At 37.5% G+C, this 20,211-nt stretch overlaps 1 long non-coding RNA gene across 1 annotated transcript; it reads right to left on the bottom strand.

Annotated features, from left to right (window-relative positions):
* Positions 1-16: 16 nt before the first annotated feature.
* On the bottom strand, positions 17-5,963 carry LOC107787515 (uncharacterized). The gene is made up of 3 exons (XR_001648426.2): positions 5,824-5,963; positions 5,698-5,746; positions 17-156 (listed from the first exon to the last, which is right to left on the bottom strand). It is a non-coding gene; the product is annotated as an uncharacterized LOC107787515 (long non-coding RNA).
* Between the last annotated feature and the right edge of the window lie 14,248 nt (positions 5,964-20,211).

The raw sequence follows: 20,211 nt of genomic DNA, 5'->3' as shown, positions 1-20,211 counted from the left end.
GATTCCACCTCATTTCCAAACGCCCCTAAAGAGCACATTGATCTAAGCCTTTGCCCTCGTCCCTTTGCTAGAGCACCTGGTGGAAGGAATCCATATTTGGCCGCCTTCGCAGTGGATCCAACCTCCATTTCAAGCTTTGATCTTTTCATGTTAGGCCTATAAAACAATCAGAAAAAACCAAAATAAGAATAACATAATAAAAATAATGTATAGACAAAAAAATCATGCAACCAGAAAGTAAAACAGTTAATATATTAATACATAAAGAGATTTTTATCTTATCCGTTCTTTTTCGTTTATTTTGTGAAGGATTTTCTGAATCTACAATACTATCATCTATTTGTTGCACAATCTTATAAGAATCACGATGTTTCGTCTTCCTCACCACACGCCAACCCTTATTGGAATTGTCATTAGCATAAAATACTTGAGATGCTTGGTCCGCTAATATAAAAGGCTCATTTGTTTTTAAAAATCTCCCTCAATTAACACTTATAAATTCATATTCATCTTGTTTAACTTCTTTTATTTTATCATACACATCAAACCAATTACATATAAATAAAATCAGTCTTCTACCAGGGATGAATTGCAATTCAAGTATATCAGTCAAAACTCTATAGTAATCAAGGTTCTCGCTATCTTTATCAGTCGCACCAACTACTACTACCTCACAATTTTTAGTCTTTAACTGATTATCATGATCTTCTACATGAAATCTGTACCCATTAACAATGTAGCCATTATAACGTCTCACATATCCGGTCGGACAACATGAAAGTGAGAGTAAATCTTTCATGATCTTACTATTATCTCCTTTATGCAATTATGTGACCTATCAACAAGATAAATTGAACACTTTAGTATAAGTAATACAATATTAAATTTTCATGTTTAAAGTCTACCTATTACCTCACCCTATCTTTAAACCACTCAATAAATTGTTTGTTCCATTCTGCATCGGACAAGTGTTGAAGATTATCGACATGAATTTGTGCAAACTCTCTACAAAATTTAGATCAACTACAAATGTCATACGAAAGGAGAAATAATCCTAAAGAAAATATGGAGTGAACAAAATGATATGAAATACAGTTTTTCACACTCGAGATATGGTAGAACTTCATCGCAATTCTTCAATATGTATATATGTTCCTGTTCCAATTCATTTGCTTCAAGCTCCTTTTGTTTTCCAGCCCCTAAAGTTTTTCCAGGTTGACAAAATAGAGATAAATCTCCAGCAGAATTCTTTAAACTACCATCATAATTTCGTCCAGGCCGATTGGACTTTGTATCAATTTTACGCAGATACCTTGAGCATAAGGTCATGCATTCAGTTGCAATGTATCCTTCTGCAATAGACCCTTCTGGACAAGCTCTATTACCAATAAGAGAATTCAAAAAATATAGTCATCGCTCCACAGGATACATCCACCGGTAATGAATAGGCCCAGCAATCTTAGCTTCATTCGCTAAATGAATAGGCAAGTGCACCATGACATCGAAAAATGAAGGAGGGAATACTCTTTCTAACTTGCAAAGAGTTAGAGGAATTTGGGCTTCAATTTGCTCCAGCTCTTCCCTCCTTAACTCCTTTGATCCTAGGACATTAATAAATAAAGATAACTCAATAAGTGGTTCACACACTTCTTCGGACAACATACCACGAAGTGCAAGTGGAAGCAGGTACTGTAGAAGAACATGACAATCATGACTCTTTAAGCCAGAAATCTTGTGATCTTTCATATTCATACATTGATAAATATTAGATGAAAATTCATCTGGGACTTTTAAATTCTTTAAGAAAAGGCATAACTTGTGCTTTTCTTCAAGAGACAATGTGTAACATGCCATTGAAACTTCGTATTTTCCCCTTTTTTGATTGGGTGCAATTCCGGCCTAATCTTCATTTCTCGTAAATCTAGTCGAGTTTTAATTGTGCCCTTGGTCTTTCCTTTGGAATTCATGATAGTCCCCATAATGTTATCACATATATTTTTCTCAATATGCATAACATCTAAATTATGTCGCAATAAAAGAGATTTCCAATACGGAAGTTCAAAAAAAAATACTCTTCTTGTTCCAATTATCCTTTCGAGCATCATGTGATATTTTGATCCGTTTCTTTGGATCCTTTGTTAATTGTAGCCCTTCAAGATCTTGTACTTGATTAAGTATCTCAGTACCAGAACGCTCTTTTGTTCCATCAAAAGACTCCTTATCATTCCTCCATTTATGATTTAGAGAAAGGTAACGCCGATGACCCATAAAACATTGCTTCTTACTATTAGCCATTCTAATTGAGCAAGTGTCTTTGTTACAACACGGGCATGCCAATTTTCCTTTTGTGCTCCATCCAGATAAATTTTCATATGCTGGAAAGTCATTGATGGTCCATAACAATGAAGCGTACAACTTAAAATTTTGTTTGGTTGATGCATCAAAGGTCTCAATACCAATTTACCATAGCTCCTTCAATTCGTCTATCAAAGGTTGAAGATAAACAACAATTCATCTCCAGGACTATCTGGACCTGGAATAAGCATTGACAAAATAAAATTTTCTTGCTTCATATACAACCAAGGTGGTAAATTATAAGGAATAAGTACCACAAGCAAATGTTATATGGGGTTTTTGAACTTTGAAATGGTTGAAACCTATCACTAGCAAGTCTAAGTCGAACATTATGAGGCTCGGCTGCAAATGAGGGATGAAGTTCATCAAAAGACTTCCACGCTATTGAATCAGTTGGGTGCCTCATCGTTCCATCATCAACTCTTTTATCTTGATGCCATGTCATTAGAGAAGATATCTTTGAAGACATGAACAACCTCTGAAGCCTAGACTTTAATGGAAAATAGCGTAAAGTCTTTGATGCTACCTTTTTACCATTTTTATTCCTTGTTTCCCCGCTATGTTTATCCAATTTCCATGTGGACGCCCCACAAACTTTGCACGATTCAAGCAGTTTATCCTCTTTCATAAATAACATGCAATTATTTTTACAAGCATCAATCTTTTGTTAAGAAAGCCCGAGATCTCGAATTACCTTCGTTGCCTCATAATATGAACCTGGCCAGTTAGTTCCATCAGGCAATAATTCATCCTTTAACATTTTTAATAACATTGTAAATGACTCATTACTCCAACGACCAATACTTTTTATGTGAAGCAATTTAATCAAAGTAGAAAGCTTTGAACATTTAGAATTTTGATATAGTGGTTTCTCAAAATCCTCCAATAAGCCATAAAAGTTTTTTGCTTCAATATTCGGTTCTTCTTCAAGGAAGTTATCAGAACTAATGTCCATAGTGCCTCCATCAATATTAGGATATAAATCACTCAAAATTTCTCGTATTTCATCATCACTCTCACACTCCTCTACTTCGTCATCATCTTCATCTTCACATTCAGATTGTGGTTCACCTAAAACTTCTCCATGATGATACCAAAAAGTATAATTTTGAATTATTCCATATACTTTAAATGTGCAGCTACAATCTCACGTGTTCATAAAGTTGTGTTATAGTATTTGACACATGGACATGGTATTTCACACATTTCTCCTGTTCTTCTAAAAGCATAATTCAAAAAAGTTTGCACCCCATTTAAGTAGGCTTCATCAAGTCTATCGACAACTTGCATTCACTGCTTACTAGGTGCCATAACCTTTGAGATTACATAAGAATCATATTAGAAAAAATATAAAGGATAATGAAAATACTCTAAGATGCACATAATCTTTTAGGAAAAACGAACTGGGTAAGGAGGAAGAAGCCCGAATTCTAAATTTTGTATTATATAAGCAATATTATCATGACTCGACTAGAAATATAACAAAAGGACTTGATTGCCATTTCTCTGCTATCGTGACTCATTGCCTAGTACAAATGCACTAAGAAATTAAGACCATAACTGTTATACAGAAGTAACATGGTATGCACATTACTCTATCTAGAAAAATAGATACCATAATTCTATTCTAATAACCTCAAATACAGAACACGAATTCTCAATTATTTTTATCATTATGACAAACTTTAAGTAATTGTGGTATGCAAAAGATATCTCATAACATGACTAAGAATTGCAATGAGATGCAATACTAATATCCAAATACACATATTTTCTTCATCTCTGCTTAACATAAAGAAGAAAGTTTCCTGAATTAAGATAAGAGCACTGAAAAACCAAAAGGAACCAAGAATAATTTAAATGCTACAACAACAAGGCTCCAATGAAAATTCACCCATAGACAATCTAAACAAAATGAAGTAAAGATATGATTTCTTATATAAAAAATAAACAATTGCACAAATCCTTGAGAGTTAGAATGTTCCTGCAAAGTATTGATCTGAGGAGAAACTTCTAATCTGAGTAATGCTGTAATGGACCCAATGTTTGATAATGCTAAGCTTATACAACACTAGATGGCGTTGTATGACTGCAATACCAAACCTAATTGAAGCTATGTTTTCGCTTACTAGACTTTTCAGTTGCATAGCCTATAGTATATGATATGTGCAACAGTTGTATTGTTGGTCGAATATGTTAGGCTATGATTATTGATTACAGCATAATTTGATACTTATAACATTAAACAATGAATCTGACCTCTTGATTCTGCGAGCTCTTTTTTCTCACACAAACAGGTACCTGGGGTGACTTACTTAGGATTAGTACCACGACGCATAAAAAAGGTTGCAATTCTTGGAGGTGATTTAATGGGTTCTGGAATTGCAACTACACTGCTGCCTAATCAGTGGCGAATCCAAGTTTTTAAAGTAATGGGTGCTCCATTGCCTTTAACTTAGATTGACCCATATATATTTATAGGTGTACTGTTATTAGAAAATAATGTTAAAATTTAACCAGAAAAATGTACTAAGGTTATCATTACAACATAAATTAGATGCTATTTTTGAACGGTGAATGCTTCATTTTTCAGTAATAAACCGATCAAAAGTAAGAAAGAAAATAAATTAACAAAGGAAAAAATAAGAGTGAAATAGTACAAGGAAGGTAAAAAAAATAATAAAAAGGGAAACAGGAAAGAATCGACAAAAAAGAACTTTTTCAATCGGAAAATTGTGCCTCAAACAAGTTTTGTGGGTGCTCATTGTTCAATATTGTGATTATCATTAATTTACTACACAATACCCATACTTTAAACCAAAGATAACGGGTGTTGCACCCACATGGGCGGAACACGTTAAATTACATTGATACTGCAACAATTATTTGCACTCCCTGTATAAAAGTTAAATCTTTACAATACCAAATGCCAACAAGTAATGAAAGACGTGCAAGCTGACCAATGATCAATATTTCCCATAGCTGTTTCATTGTATATAGAAGCCATGAGAATCCGCATATAATTGCTATTATTACAGAATATCAAATAATATTATAGTTACACAGAAACAATATCTAAAAATAGAGAACCATAGTAGAGGAAGAACAAATTTGAAGAACAAACACCAAACAAAGCATAGGCTTCTATAAAAAATTCAAAAAGGGACACCGAAGAAAATGTAATCTGAAAAATAACTAATTGTAAAAAAAATATTGAGTAGTAGCAAACCAATTACTACCAAAAAAAAAATCAAGATTTCAAAAACCTGCAAAAATGGGTTATTGAGAAATATTAAACAAAGGTTAACTCAAAAGATATACAGAGAAAGAAATTGTGCTTACTTGTGATGGATATGAGTACTAGATTTTCAGTTTGATATTCTCCCCAAATCTGCAAAAAAATGAGATTAGATGACCTATCTTAAGAGAGATAGAAGAAAAATATTGATTTAGTTTCAGTACATGTACCTTCACATATGGAGTTTTAGGAGAGATTCAGGGTTTATACGTCTTTAAGGAGTGAGGGAGATGAGCCTTGAGAAAAATCGGCAGATTAGGTTTTCTTAAAAGTTAGAGTAAATTCTTTTTTATGTTTTATTCCAATTTAGTGTGGCACCACTTTCTCGCGCGGAAAATAGGCCTAAATAAGGACCATATATCAGGACTAATTTTATTTCTCTTTAATATTTCAATGAAAAAATAGAGATTTAAGGACTAGTGAATTTCTTGTCCTTACTAGTGTACTTCTAGGGACCAGATTCGTACCTCGTCGCTAAATGTTGGTCCCTAAAAAGCCTTTTTCTTGTAGTGTTAATATTGAAATTGACGATAAAAGAATAAATGCAAACCACGTGAATTGAATAGTCTTGGTCCTCGAGTTCAGTCAACCTTGAACAAAAAGATATTTCAACTAATGTATGAAAAGAGTAAGAAGATTATGAAAGCTAGAAAATAGCAGAATATTGCTTTGTATTGTGTAAATATGATGTCCTTTACAAATGATCAGACCCCCTTTATATAGTAAGGAAGTCCTACTCTTGATACAGTTCTATATGAGGTAAGAAATCTCATGATTAGGTAATTAATCGACCTCTTCTTGATATGTGTCGGGATTTCCACCGCGATTCTGGCCCGACTTTGGATATTTCGGCCTTCCGTTATTTGGCTCGGTAAGTTTCCCTCGATCTTGCTCGATCTCTATCTTGCTCGGTATATGAGCTCGACAATCTAACTTTGCACCATGGTTCGATATAGCATGAGGTCGAACCTTGACCTATCTTGTTCCAGTCTCGATTAGCCACATAAAGGGCGAGCCCGGTTTTAACTGTATACACATTTATACACACCTGACAAATCAACGGCACTCAGCTACATGCTTCTACCCATCACTATCTCATCTTTTAGCTACTACATCCCCTTTGTTTCTTGGTTAAGGTTGTGACTATCGCTTTGGAAACCTTATCCATCTTAAGGTATACCAAGATTTCTGCAAAACTTTTCCTGTAATTAGGACATTCCCATTTTCCTTATACATGTGTCAAAAACATCAACAACCATACCCTACAATCATCATATATACACCAAACACCTACTATCAAATGCCAAGCGACTTTGCATCATCCATCACACTATGTATTACAACCAATATGCACTGCATAGTACCAAAGTTCACAATGCTCACTTGTTTAGCAGCTGCATCACAAGTCTATAATATTTTTGCATATGTCAAAATGATCTTAAAGAGAAGTTCAATCTCTACAGTACAATATAGAATCAAGAAGAGTAAGAAACACCTATAATGTCCTGGTAGTCATTCATCCATATAGTTGGCCAGTCTGCATCAAGAGTACCTCGGTAGACATAGCTCCACATACAATCCTAGAGCTCCATTACCAAGCTTGTTACCCCCCAAAGCCGACATTGGCGCAATAGGCATCTGATGCTAAGGAACCGTACCGAAAGCACCTTATAAGATGGATGTTACGACACTTGCCCCTTGTTCAGTTGATAAATCATTAAACATTAAGCATAATAAAATTATGTCTAAATACATTAATCTTAGTTAAATTTGATAATTCAAAAATCTTGAAAACAAACTAAGCAATGACTTGCAAAATACTTTTCACAGTATGACCATTGTAAATGAAGCTTCTAAGAAAAAAAAATATTACTTAGGACACAACGTGAAACTATTAAGAATTAGTAAAGGACTCATAGGAGCCCCACAAACAAGGATGTGGGCTCACCAACAACTTGAAAGCAACAAGTACTCCTAGCCCTCTCGATTTGCCTGTACCTGCTCTACTTTGTTGCCTAACATAGCATCAAAAACAATTGTAGTATGTCCAAGTACTAGTACTTAGTGAATGTCAAGGAGCAAGTTCTCATATAAATAAAGTAAGTACAAAGTATAGAATGAAGCAGTAATAATGAAACAAATAAGTGCAGTAAATCAAGTGCTCAGAAAAAATCAAAGATAATGAGATACTAGGCTTCCCATTCATCATGTTCAGATATCACATCATGCCCATACATGCCCAAATAAATCGCTGCCAATCAAGGCTCATGTTGTTGCCCATACATGACTGGATAAATCGCCGTCAATCAAGGCTCGTGTCTTTGCCGATACAGGTCTGGTACCATTGCCAACCAAGGATCAGTTCCATTATCCATACAGGCCCAAGTAAATCGCGCATACAGGCCCAAACAGATTTCCCATACAAGTCCAAACAAGTTTTGTGTTTATCATGTGTGTCTTTTTATTAATCACGGCATAATAGCCGATTCATTCATGTTCATTATTCCTTTATCAAGTAAATCTCGAGAATTCATGTTTTAGTTCAGGAAATCATAAAAAAATCAATAGTTCGAAGATATGTTTCAATTCAAGCAAATCACGTTCATAAACAAAAACAAACAATAACCCTGTAGGATCCCACTAGTGGGGTCTGGGAAGGGTAGAGTGTACGCAGACCTTACCCCTACCCCGAAGGGATAGAGAGGATATTTCAGGGAGACCCTCGACTTAGAGATAATAGATCCTTAAAAACAACACAAACTTGATACATAGAGTTAAAAAAAGTCATAAGTTAGCACAACTTATGAATCAATTTTTATACATTCACTACATATGTATATATATATATATATATATATATATATATATATATATATATATATATATATATATATATATATATATATATATATATATATATATACATATATTGTTGCGGCGTGCAGCCCGATCCATAAATATATAATCCTCACAACTAGTCCTTCGGCCTCTCTCAATCATTAACCTCACCATCAGACCCTCGGTCTATCTTAGTCATTAACCTCATAATCAGACCCTCGGTCTATCATAGTCAATACCCTCACAATCAGACCCTCGGTCTATCTCAGTCATCAACCTCACGATCACTCGAACCATCAGTAAAACAGGGAACTCAGCCCAAACAGTTTTCACATTTTAAGAATTAAAGTGAAAAAAACCAGATTTAAACAATAAACTGGTAAATCATGACTGAAGATATACTTTCAAAACAAATAGAGTGAGGAAAAATAGTAAAAATGCCCCTAAGGGTCTCAACAGGTTGACACAAGGCCCCAAACATGTCATACAACCCAAAATATAATATCAATCTCTACAATATGGAATATCATAAGATTTCAAATCAAATACACGACTTAACAGTCGTACGGGACGGACCAAGTCACAATCCCCAACGGTACACGACTCCACGCTCGTCATCTAGCGTGTGCATCACATCAATGTAGCACAATGATGTGAAATTCGGGGTTTCAAACACTCAGTACATCATTTACAATCGTTACTTACCTCGATCCAGTCCAAACTCTAGCCTGCGATGCCTTTTCCCTCACGAATCGACCTCTGAATACTACAAATCTGGCCACAATCAGTACATAACTATTAAAATATGCTAAGGGAACAAAGCCCACTCGAAAATATCCAATTTGCATAAAAAATCCCGAAATTGCTCAAACCCGACCCCCGAGCCCATGTCTCGAAATCCGATAAAAGTCACATCAACAGAATCCTCATCCTCTCACGAGTCTATACATACCAAGAACATCAAAATCGAACTTCAAATGGCCCCTCAAATCCCAAATTTTAGTTCTCCAATTACAAACCCTAGTTCTTCAATACTAGGCTTAAATTCCATGATTAATTAGGTATAATTCACATAAGAAATGAGTATAAAGTCCATAAATCTTACCTCCATGTGATTCCCCTTGAATCCCTATTCAATCCTCTTCAAAAAGCTCCAAAAACGACCAAATGGTGGAAATAAACCCCAAAATCGCTGACAAGACGACTATCTAAACATTCTTCCCAGGCCTGAAATCCTTCTTCGCGAACGCGGTCAAAGCCTCGCTTTCGCGAAGCACAAAATAACTTTGACCAAAATTTCCTCTTTGCGATGACGACCCGCCCATCGCTAACGCGATGCTTCCTCAGACTAAACCTTAGCGAACGCGATGAATAAAAATGCCTCAAGTCCAGCTAACCAAATTATTCTACGCGAACGCGATGACTAAACATCTAGCCCTTCGTGAACGCGAAGGCTTAACTCCCAGCCTTCATCAACTAACCCGTCGCGAACGCGAGGGTCTACTCGTGAACGCGAAGGCCATTTCTCTGCAACACTGATCCGCAATTTTCTGCAATTCCAAAAAGCATGCAATGGTCCGATTGATCACCCAAAACTCACTCGAGGCTCTCGAGACCTCAACCAAACATGCCAACATATCCCATAACCTCATTCAAACTTGTTCCAACCTTCGGAACGCCCAAAACAACATCAAAACACCAAAATTATATCGGATTCAGGCGTAAGAATTTTAAGAGCTTCCAAATTATGCTTTTGATCAAAAACCCAACCAAACCACGCTCGAATGACCTGAAATTTTGCACACACATCACAAAATGACACAACGGAGCTACTGCAACTTCCAGAATTCTATTCCGACCCCTATATCAAAATCTCACCTACCAACCGAAAAATGCCAAAATCTCAATTTCACCAATTCAAGCCTAAACCTTCCACGGACTTTCAAAATGCATTCTGATCACACTCCTAAGTCTCAAATCACCTAACGGAGCTAACCAAATCATAAAAATTCTGATCCGAGATCATATACCAACGAGTCAAATCTTGGTCAAACTTTTTAAATTTCAAGCTTCAACTGAGAACTGTTCTTCCAAATTCATTTCGATTACCCTGAAAACCAAAACTAACGATTTACATAAGTCATAATATATCACACAGAGCAAGTCATGCCCGAGAACTGACAAGCAAGGTGCAAAAGCTCAAAACGATCGGTCGGGTCGTTACATCCTCCCCCACTTAAACATATATTCGTCCTCGAATGTGCCCAGAGTTGTTCCAAAATCCAACCAATCGCTGAATAAACTTACCATGCACATACCCGGGGGTGATCCCACGTCACCCTATCTCGTATAGGTCTGATAACATAATGTAACTGAAATTTTCACAATCCAACCTAACACATAAACCTTAGAACCACATTTCCACTTCCGAAATCATCCACAAGATCAGAATCTCACATCTATATTCTGAATAAGCCCGAACAAGCTACAATAACCCATAACTACAACCTCATGTGAAATCTCATGATATACTACATAACTCAAACACTTATGGTGATAACGTCTAATCACAGTAGCTGCACACAACAACCAAATATCGATAGAAAACCTCTTATCCACTGAATTTTCATTCCAATACTTTCATATACTGCCAATGATAAATGAAACACGCAGTAAGCCATAACCATTTCTTAGATCAACCATTCATAAATCCACTTCTCTTCTTGGCAAAGACCACGACAAATTTCTGAGCCGAACCTCGATATTACCCTTCCAACATGCTGAAATCGAATCTGTTTGTATTCATTAAAGACCCCAACGATCTCATCTAATCCATCACAACTACTCTGGTGACATGCCATATTAATACAGGTTAAAGCCACAACTTGTGCAACCCGCGCACCAATAGGCAACAATCCGAACATACCCAAATCATGAAAATGATTCAAATGAAAGAGCTGTACCGCGAGCTCATCAGTACCACCACAACACAAGGCTGAGAACCCGACACACGTCGTAGAAACAGAATGCACGAATCCAATCCGCATGATCATACCTCCATATAGCTTCTCCCCAACTCGCGACCTCATCCAAACACTGGTCCATATGAAACACCTCAAGTCACTATGCTTAAAATCGATAACCATGCGCAATATGATGTCAAAAACCAAAGCAATAATCACAACCACCGCGAGGAAATTACATAATTCCGCACCACTCGAAAGGACATAACCGATATGCCATCCACCGAGCAATACCCAGTGCTCTTCCCTCTCGAATTCCACTGAGAGGCCCCAATAACACTGCCCTCACATGTGCCTATAACCAAAAAATCCTAACGTCTCGCAACACGGAAGATAACTCATAGATCCCCCTGATAACTAACAGCTACATAACAACCGAATCAACACATCCCTCACCAATAGCAACTTAAAGTTAACAAAGCCATCTCGATGCAGAACACACATCCATATAGGTCTACCATTGAACCACATATCAACTCTAGTCACCCACAACAGATAAATGACCCTCCGAAAGTTCACAATGACTGAATCATAGCACATACTATCATCTGACTAACTTTCCCACATCTTTACCGTCCACAACCATGAGTTAACCTGTTTATGAGAACTTTTAGTCTCCAAGTCCATAAGGCACACGAATTGCCATATCTGATCCCAATTTCGTCGCTCGAATATACAACACACCTTTAATACTCAAACATCCCATGAGGGGTACACCCATAATTATTTTGTGCCACCAAACAAACTCGAATATCATCAATTGATCAGACGAGATAGTGCCACAATACCAATAAAGCATCCATAACTCAAACACATCGTCCCTTCTGAAATGTATATCTTCATCAAGCCACACCAATCAGTGATCTCATTTATCTAGTCACCTGAAGCTGCCTATGCTATCTAAGAATTTATGACCTTTCTTTCAAAACTGAACCGTGACCTTACACATGCAAACCTCAACCCCATATAACATACCGCATATACTATCCCACCCAAATAATAATTACGAGAACTTTGCAAACCGATCCGAGCTACAATTAACTTCTTACTCAACCAGCCAAGAACTTTTCTATTCGATCCCATCTAGGAGAAGATCATTATACATCCCATGCTCCTCACGCTAATAGGAAAAATATACCTCTCTAACTGTGGTGGAAACCATCTAGAATTCTCCGAATTCCATTTGCACAAAACTAAACCGTCAGGACTAAATCCTTCTAACTCAACCGAGTTACGCAGGTCACTAAAACCCGAGAGAATTGCCGCGAAACACCTGTAGAAACTCATTATCTCGTAAGCATCCGAAGAACTAATCATATCCTTACCATACTGACTCGGCCTACTACCAAGCTATCCCATCTTATCCGAGTTCCTTATGATTTACCTTCAACTTGATACTTCACTCCTTCTTGCAATAACATCACAATTCCTCAACCCAAACTCACCACCCGAGACCCAAGCATAAAACCACATCGTCTAAGGCTCACAAGCCGCCAATCTCTCTCTTAAATATTCCCAACAGTACCACATTCAAAATGCTTACCCTGAAGAAACTTCCTACGAATCTAATGCCATTACCTTCACCTTCCTGATACTGATATATAAAATTCCATAATTAATATAGAAAATAACACAAGTCTTGACATTTTCCAATGAAAACTCAGTTTCTAGCCACTTATACAACTTGAAAATTCCCACTTGTTACATGTAAAATCTTGAACACATTAGAACCATTCTCGAGTGCCATCCACTCTACTCAAACCGCAATTAGCCTGGTCAAAAGAACCGAACAACCTGTGCCTAATTAGCACTTTAGACACTGCAGAATGCAACCTCATCCCAATACAACCAAGCAACTTCCTGCTCTATGCACCGAGCATCCTTTACCAATAACAACTCAAGACATTCCGTGATTCTCACGCACCTATGAAGCATACTACAACCTTTGTCAAAAATTGTTCCTTTACTCGAGCCATCCTCGATCTCAATCTCCATAGGCCATAACTGATTCACCAGTACGCCTCAAACTGGAACCAACATAGCACATAACCGCGTAATCAACTAATCAAAAGCAGACTCCCCCACTTGGCTCAAAGTCGTAGATCAAAACACACTGAATAACTCATAACACATATGCTCTATTGCTGCTATAATACCATAGTGAGATTAAACTCAACCCTTCATACACTCGTGAAACACAGACCACCTGGTACTTTAAATCTTATGCAAATCTCACATTCACTCTCGTAACAGTTGAACCCCACTCTCTTAAGCAACCCAAATTTAAATTGCAACACATATATTACACATGTAAATGAGATCTCCTAACAGACAACATAAGGATCACACAACCTCAGAACACTCCACAGGAGATAACCCACCTGCTTTACCTCCAACTAACATTTCTGTATACTTTCCACCGTCATAACATTACGCAGTCACTTAGTCCTCCTGAGTCTGAACTCATATCGCAACATGAAATTTACTTCACTCTCAACTAGGAAACATGAAAAGATTCTTCACATGCCCATAACTTGGGGCTATACTTCAAATCAAGATGGAAATCAAGAACCCAATGGTTCTTCTATCCTCCAGTGGACCCTCATCATCACTTCCAAATCATATGAATATATCTCGCAGTCACATCACACTCATCATGTAACTATCTAATCATTACTTCTACCAATAGGGCACTACCAAACGTATAAGTTCAAAAACACTTGCTCACACAATCAGCACCTCGGTGCTCAAGATATAGGCAAAAATTCGGCCTTGAGTCCTCCAGACTGGCCCAACATCAACACACAGAGATCACATCTCACCCCTTAATCAGGGAATCACAAGACATCGATGCACATCTGATACCGAGCGCTCATGCGCGCATACGAATGCGTGTAAGGAATTCAAAGAGTTACTTTTCAAGCTGAATCAAGGACGCATGATAAAAATTCAAGAATGTGAAGCTATTCCTAAAGGTTCCACAGCCTCCCGAGGATAAGTACAGACGTCTCTGTACCGATCCGCGAGACTCTACTAAACCCGCTCATGACTCGTGAGACTTATGTAACCTAGGATCTAATACCAACTTGTCACGACCAAAAAACCAACCCGTTCGTGATGGCGCCTATCGTGAAACTAGGCCAGCCGACACAACTCCTGAATCAACCATTTTCCAGTAAAAGTTGTTTTATACTATTTATAAACCAATAATCTCATAATAAAACTCAAAATGCGGAATAATTACACAAGCCCGACATCGGGTTTCACTAGTCATGAGCATCTACCAAGGTCCGAATACAACCAGAGTCTAAAAATGTACTAAGTACAGTAATGAAAATAAGGGGAAGGAAAGCAATGTTGCGAACGCCGTGCAGCCACCTTGCTAACTCTGATTACTCCACATCTGAGTACTCCAACCCAGTAAGTAATAAGAGTAAATAAAGACTGAGCAGTAGGAAACAATAAATCCACATTTATGATAAACTCAATAAGCACAATAGGCTTTCAAATCAAAATACAAGTCAATCGTCTCATTTAAAATCCAGCTTTTGGTAAAAATCATTTGAAAATGCTTTCCAACAGTTTCAATAGGGGTTCAATACCATTTATAATAAAAGAGATGAAAACCATAATCGGCCCCTCGGGCAAAACATAGTTCGTATACAGCCCCTCTGGCAAAACAGGAATCATAAACACCTCATAACATAAAAATCTTAGTGAAAATAACATAGCCAAATAAGTGATTAAATACCAAATATCTCATAAAACTCCAGCTTAAATAAAAGTTGTTTAAAAATATTTATTCAACATTTTCAACAGAGGCTCAGTATAAAGAGGAGTGGAAGCAGCAATTACATAAAAACAAGCCCCTCGAGCAAAGCATCACTCATATATGTATACAACCCCTCGGGCAAGACTCTCAGTCACTCGAGACTCAACTCTCATCAATGAGCGCTCACACTCGGCACTCACACTCAATAAGTACGATATAGTAATCGCTGCGGCGTGCAGCCCGATCCATATATCGATAGACTGCGCTCACTGGGGGTGTGCAAATTCCGGAGGGGCTCCTACCCAAGCACAATATCACTGCGGTATACAGCCCGATATATATATATATATATATGCAGCCCGATATATATATATATATAGCGTGCAGCCCGATCCATAAATATATAATCCTCACAACCAGGCCCTCGGCCTCTCTCAATCATTAACCTTACCATCAGACCCTCGGTCTATCTCAGTCAATAACCTCACAATATGACCCTCGGTCTATCTCAATTAATACCCTCACAATCAGACCCTCGGTCTATCTCAGTTATCAAGCTCACAGTCACTCGAACCATCAGTAAAATAGGGAAATCAGCCCAAACAATTTTCACACTTTAAGAATTAAAGTGATAAAACCATATTTAAACAATAAACATGTAAATCATGACTGAAGATATGCTTTCAAAACAAATAGAGTTAGGAAAAATAGTAAAAATGCCCCTAAGGGTCTCAACAGGCCGGCACAAGGCCCCAGACATGGCATACAACCCAAAATATAATATCAAACTCTAAAATATGGAATATAATAAGATTTCAAATAAAATATGCAACGTAACAGTCGTACGGGACGGACCAAGTCACAATCCCCAACGGTGCACGACTCCATGCTCATCATCTAGCGTGTGCGTCACCTCAAAGTAGCACAATGATGTGAAATCCGGGGTTTCAAACACTCAGGACAATATTTACAATCATTACTTACCTCGATTCGGTCCAAACTCTAGCCCGCGATGCCTTTGCCCTCATGAATCAACCTTCAGATGCTTTAAATCTGGCCACAATCAGTACATAACTATTAAAATATGCTAAGGGAACAAAGCCCACTCGAAAATATCCAATTTATATTAAAAATCCTGAAATTGTTCAAACCCGAACTCCGGACCCATGTCTCGGAATCTGATAAAAGTCACATCAATAGAATTCTCATCCTCTCACTAGTCCATACATACCAAGAACATCAAAATCGGACCTCAAATGGCCCCTCAAATCCCAAATTCTAGGTCTCTAATTACAAGCCCTAGTTCTTCAATACTAGGCTTAAATTCCATGATTTATTAGGTAGAATTCACATAAGAAACGAGTATAAAGTCCGTAAATCTTACCTCCAAGTGATTCCCATTGAATCCCTCTTCAATCCTCTTCAAAAAGCTCCAAAAACGACCAAAAATGGTGGAAATAAGCCCCAAAATCACGAACAAGATGACTATTTAAACATTCTGCCCAGGCCTGAAATCCTTCTTCGCGAACGCGGTCAAAGCCTCAGGTTCGCGAAGCACAAAATAACTTTTACCAGAATTTTCTCTTCGCGATCGTGACCCTCCCATCGTGAACGCGATGCTTCCTCAGACTAAACCTTCGCCGATCGCGTTACACCACTCGCGAATGCGATGAATAAAAATGCCTCAAGTCCAGCTGACCAAATTACTCTACGCGAAAGCGATGACCAAACATCCAGCCCTTCGCGAACGCGTAGCCTTCCTCCCGAACGTGAAGGTTTAAATCCCAGCCTTCAACGACTAGCCCTTCACGAACGCGAAGGCCATTTCTCTGCAACACTGATCAGCAATTTTCTGCAATTCCAAACAACATGCAATGGTCCGATTGACCACCCGAAACTCACCTAAAGCTCTTGGGACCTCAACCGAACATGCCAACATATCCCATAACCTCATTTAAACTTGTTCCAACATTCGCAACACCCAAAACACAATCAAAACACCAAAATCATATCGGATTCAAGCCTAAGAATTTCAAGAACTTCCAAATTATGCTTTTGATCAAAAACCCAAACAAACCACGTCCGAATGACCTGAAATTTTGCACACACGTCACAAATGACACAACGAAGCTACTGCAACTTCCGGAATTCCATTCCCACCCTTATATCAAAATCTCACCTACCAACCGGAAAACGCTAAAATCTCAATTTCGCCAATCCAAGCCTAAACCTTCCACGGACTTCCAAAATGCATTCCAATCACGCTCCTAAGTCCCAAATCACCTAACGGAGCTAACCAAATCATAAAAATTCTGATCTGAGATCATATACCAACGAGTTAAATGTTGGTCAAACTTTTCAAATTTCAAGCTTCAACTGAGAATTGTTCTTCCAAATTCATTCTGATTACCCTAAAAACCAAAACCAACGATATACATAAGTCATAATACATCACACGGAGCAAGTCATACCCGAGAACTAACGAGCAAGGTGCAAAAGCTCAAAACGACAGGTCGTGTCGTTACATCTATTCATTAAGGTAGCAATCCCTATTATCTTGGTGTGAAATTCAATCATTTCTACACTAGTGTTAATGAAATCTACACATGGAATCTTTAGATTTTCAAGAAATTTCTTCAAGAACTCAAAGGGAGGGTTTTGCGAGATATCTTCCAAAAGGTAATCCTACACCCTTAGACTTACATGCATGAGTTTATTAATAGAATATGAGTAAGAAATAAGTATTGAGACTCATGGTTGGTGATTGGAAGCCATAATTTTCCAATTTAAATACATAACCATTGTAGAGAGTGAAAGGTAATTATTTGATAAAATTTTGTTGGTTGGGTATGGATGGATGGTCATGCATGTGATGTTGGAAGTTATAAAATGTTCAAGAATGATGGTGGGATAAATTATTGGTAAATGGTGGTAGTTTGATGAACTAATTCTATGGCTCTGAGATGTAGAGATTTATGCCTACTCTGTGTTTGATAAAGGGATGGCCTAAACTATGGAATTTGTTACTAATGATGGTCCCATTGGATGCTAATATTGTAGATTGAAGTTGCTTAGTGTAGTGGATCATTATAGTATCATTAAGGGGTGAATTTCAGGTATGTATGGCTAAACCCCCTTCTTCTTAGATCGAACCCCTGGTGTTCATGTAATTGGTGTAAGTCCCTAAATTGATCATACTAGAATTGGATGCCCTAATGTGTTGTGTTGAAAGATTCATGTTCAATAATTTTTTTAAATATTTATCATGTCATCATGCTAATTGAGAGTATGTTAAAGATATGGAATATGTGCTAAAATGCCTAGACTTCAAGTCAAGTTTGAATAAAGGTTGTTATGCCGAAGTATGTGAAAGCCTTTATATACTTATGATCCATAATTGCTCTAATGTGTACTCAATATCTTGAATTGAAATGCTTGTTTGTTGAAAATGATAATAATAATAATGTGAAATGTGGGAAAGATCTTGCATTATGAAATACGACCAAGAGCCGAGGTATGAGATAACAATTGTGGCCACCAAGTGCCGATGAATTGGTATATGTCAGAAAAATATGAAATGAGGGGATCGGTGGAAAAATGGTAATGTCTTAGGTGAGACGACCTAGCCGATCGGGCCGTGATCGGACGTCATACCACACACATAGTGGTACTGTGCTGGAAACTGAAATTGGAAATGAAAATTAGAATTATGATTGTGGTGAATGTCTCCAATGAGATGACCTAGCTGATCGAGTCGTGATCGGACTCCGTATAAAAGTATGGTGGTATAGTGAATGATGAGGTATCGACTGATGATGTCCCAATTTAAAGCTATGAAAATTACTTGAAAGCTTGTGTGATCCTTAATTTGATGTTGTAGTGTTGTTTAAGGTTTCCATTGAATCCATGATTATTTCTTCTTGTATAATTGTTCTTTCTAATGAGATGGTATTTAGTTATACATACTAGTACTATTCGATAGTGCTAACGCCCTTTTTGCCGGGGGAGCTACATCTTTAATGGATGTAGGGGGTTCCATAGCAGGCAGTGTTGATCGCAGCCAGTGGTGCATCATCATCTTCCCAACACACTTGGTGAGCCCCATTTCTTCCTGGGGTCATGTAGTACATCTTTTGTTTGCCACGTTTTGAGGTATAACCGGGGTCTTGTTGCCGGCGTTGTTATGACTCTTTTTTTAATCTTTAGAGGCTTCGTAGACACCATATGGGTTGTATATGGGTATTGGAAGGGTCAGTGGATTATGTTGTGTTTTGGACCCTTTTTCATTCAAATTGAAAAGTGTATGTAATTTTGAAAAACTTACCAATAATGTAACAATTGAATCAATTTGGAAATATTTACAAAATCTTCACGTTGGATAATTAATAAGAACCTGTTTTCTTGATCATAATGAGTTGGGTAGAAAATTTCTAATAGGCTTGCTCAATAGGTTTTACTCAGTTGAGCGCCGGTCGCGCTCCTCGGATTTTGGGGCGTGACAAACTTGGTATCAGAGCCTAAGGTTTTAAAGTGTCCTAGGATGTCTCAGAGCCGTGTCTAGTAGAGTCCTTCTTATCGATGTGTTGTCGACCACATCTATAAGTTGGAGGCTACATGGACACTTAGGAATGTTACCCTTATTCAACACTCTAGATCGTGCGATAAATCTTGACTATAAGATTGTATGCTAATTCGTGCATTGAGATTCAAGGTATGTTTAAGCGCTGTTTCATTTATTCTAAGTAATGCTGTCATATGACATGACCAATGGGCAAAGGCATGAATATTAAGGGGATGTCACATGTATCTTGTTGAACGAATGGTATGGGAATATAGGATAAGTACATAGTACAATGAGCATACTTTATTCAAGAAAAGTGTTTAAAATGATTACCTACCTCCAAAGAGACATTGATTTGATAAGT

This window comes from Nicotiana tabacum, chromosome 11, assembly GCF_000715075.1.
Source record: "Nicotiana tabacum cultivar K326 chromosome 11, ASM71507v2, whole genome shotgun sequence".
Lineage (NCBI taxonomy): Eukaryota > Viridiplantae > Streptophyta > Magnoliopsida > Solanales > Solanaceae > Nicotiana > Nicotiana tabacum.
Note: the sequence above shows the minus strand (reverse complement) of the source record. Positions and strands in the feature narration are given on the sequence as shown.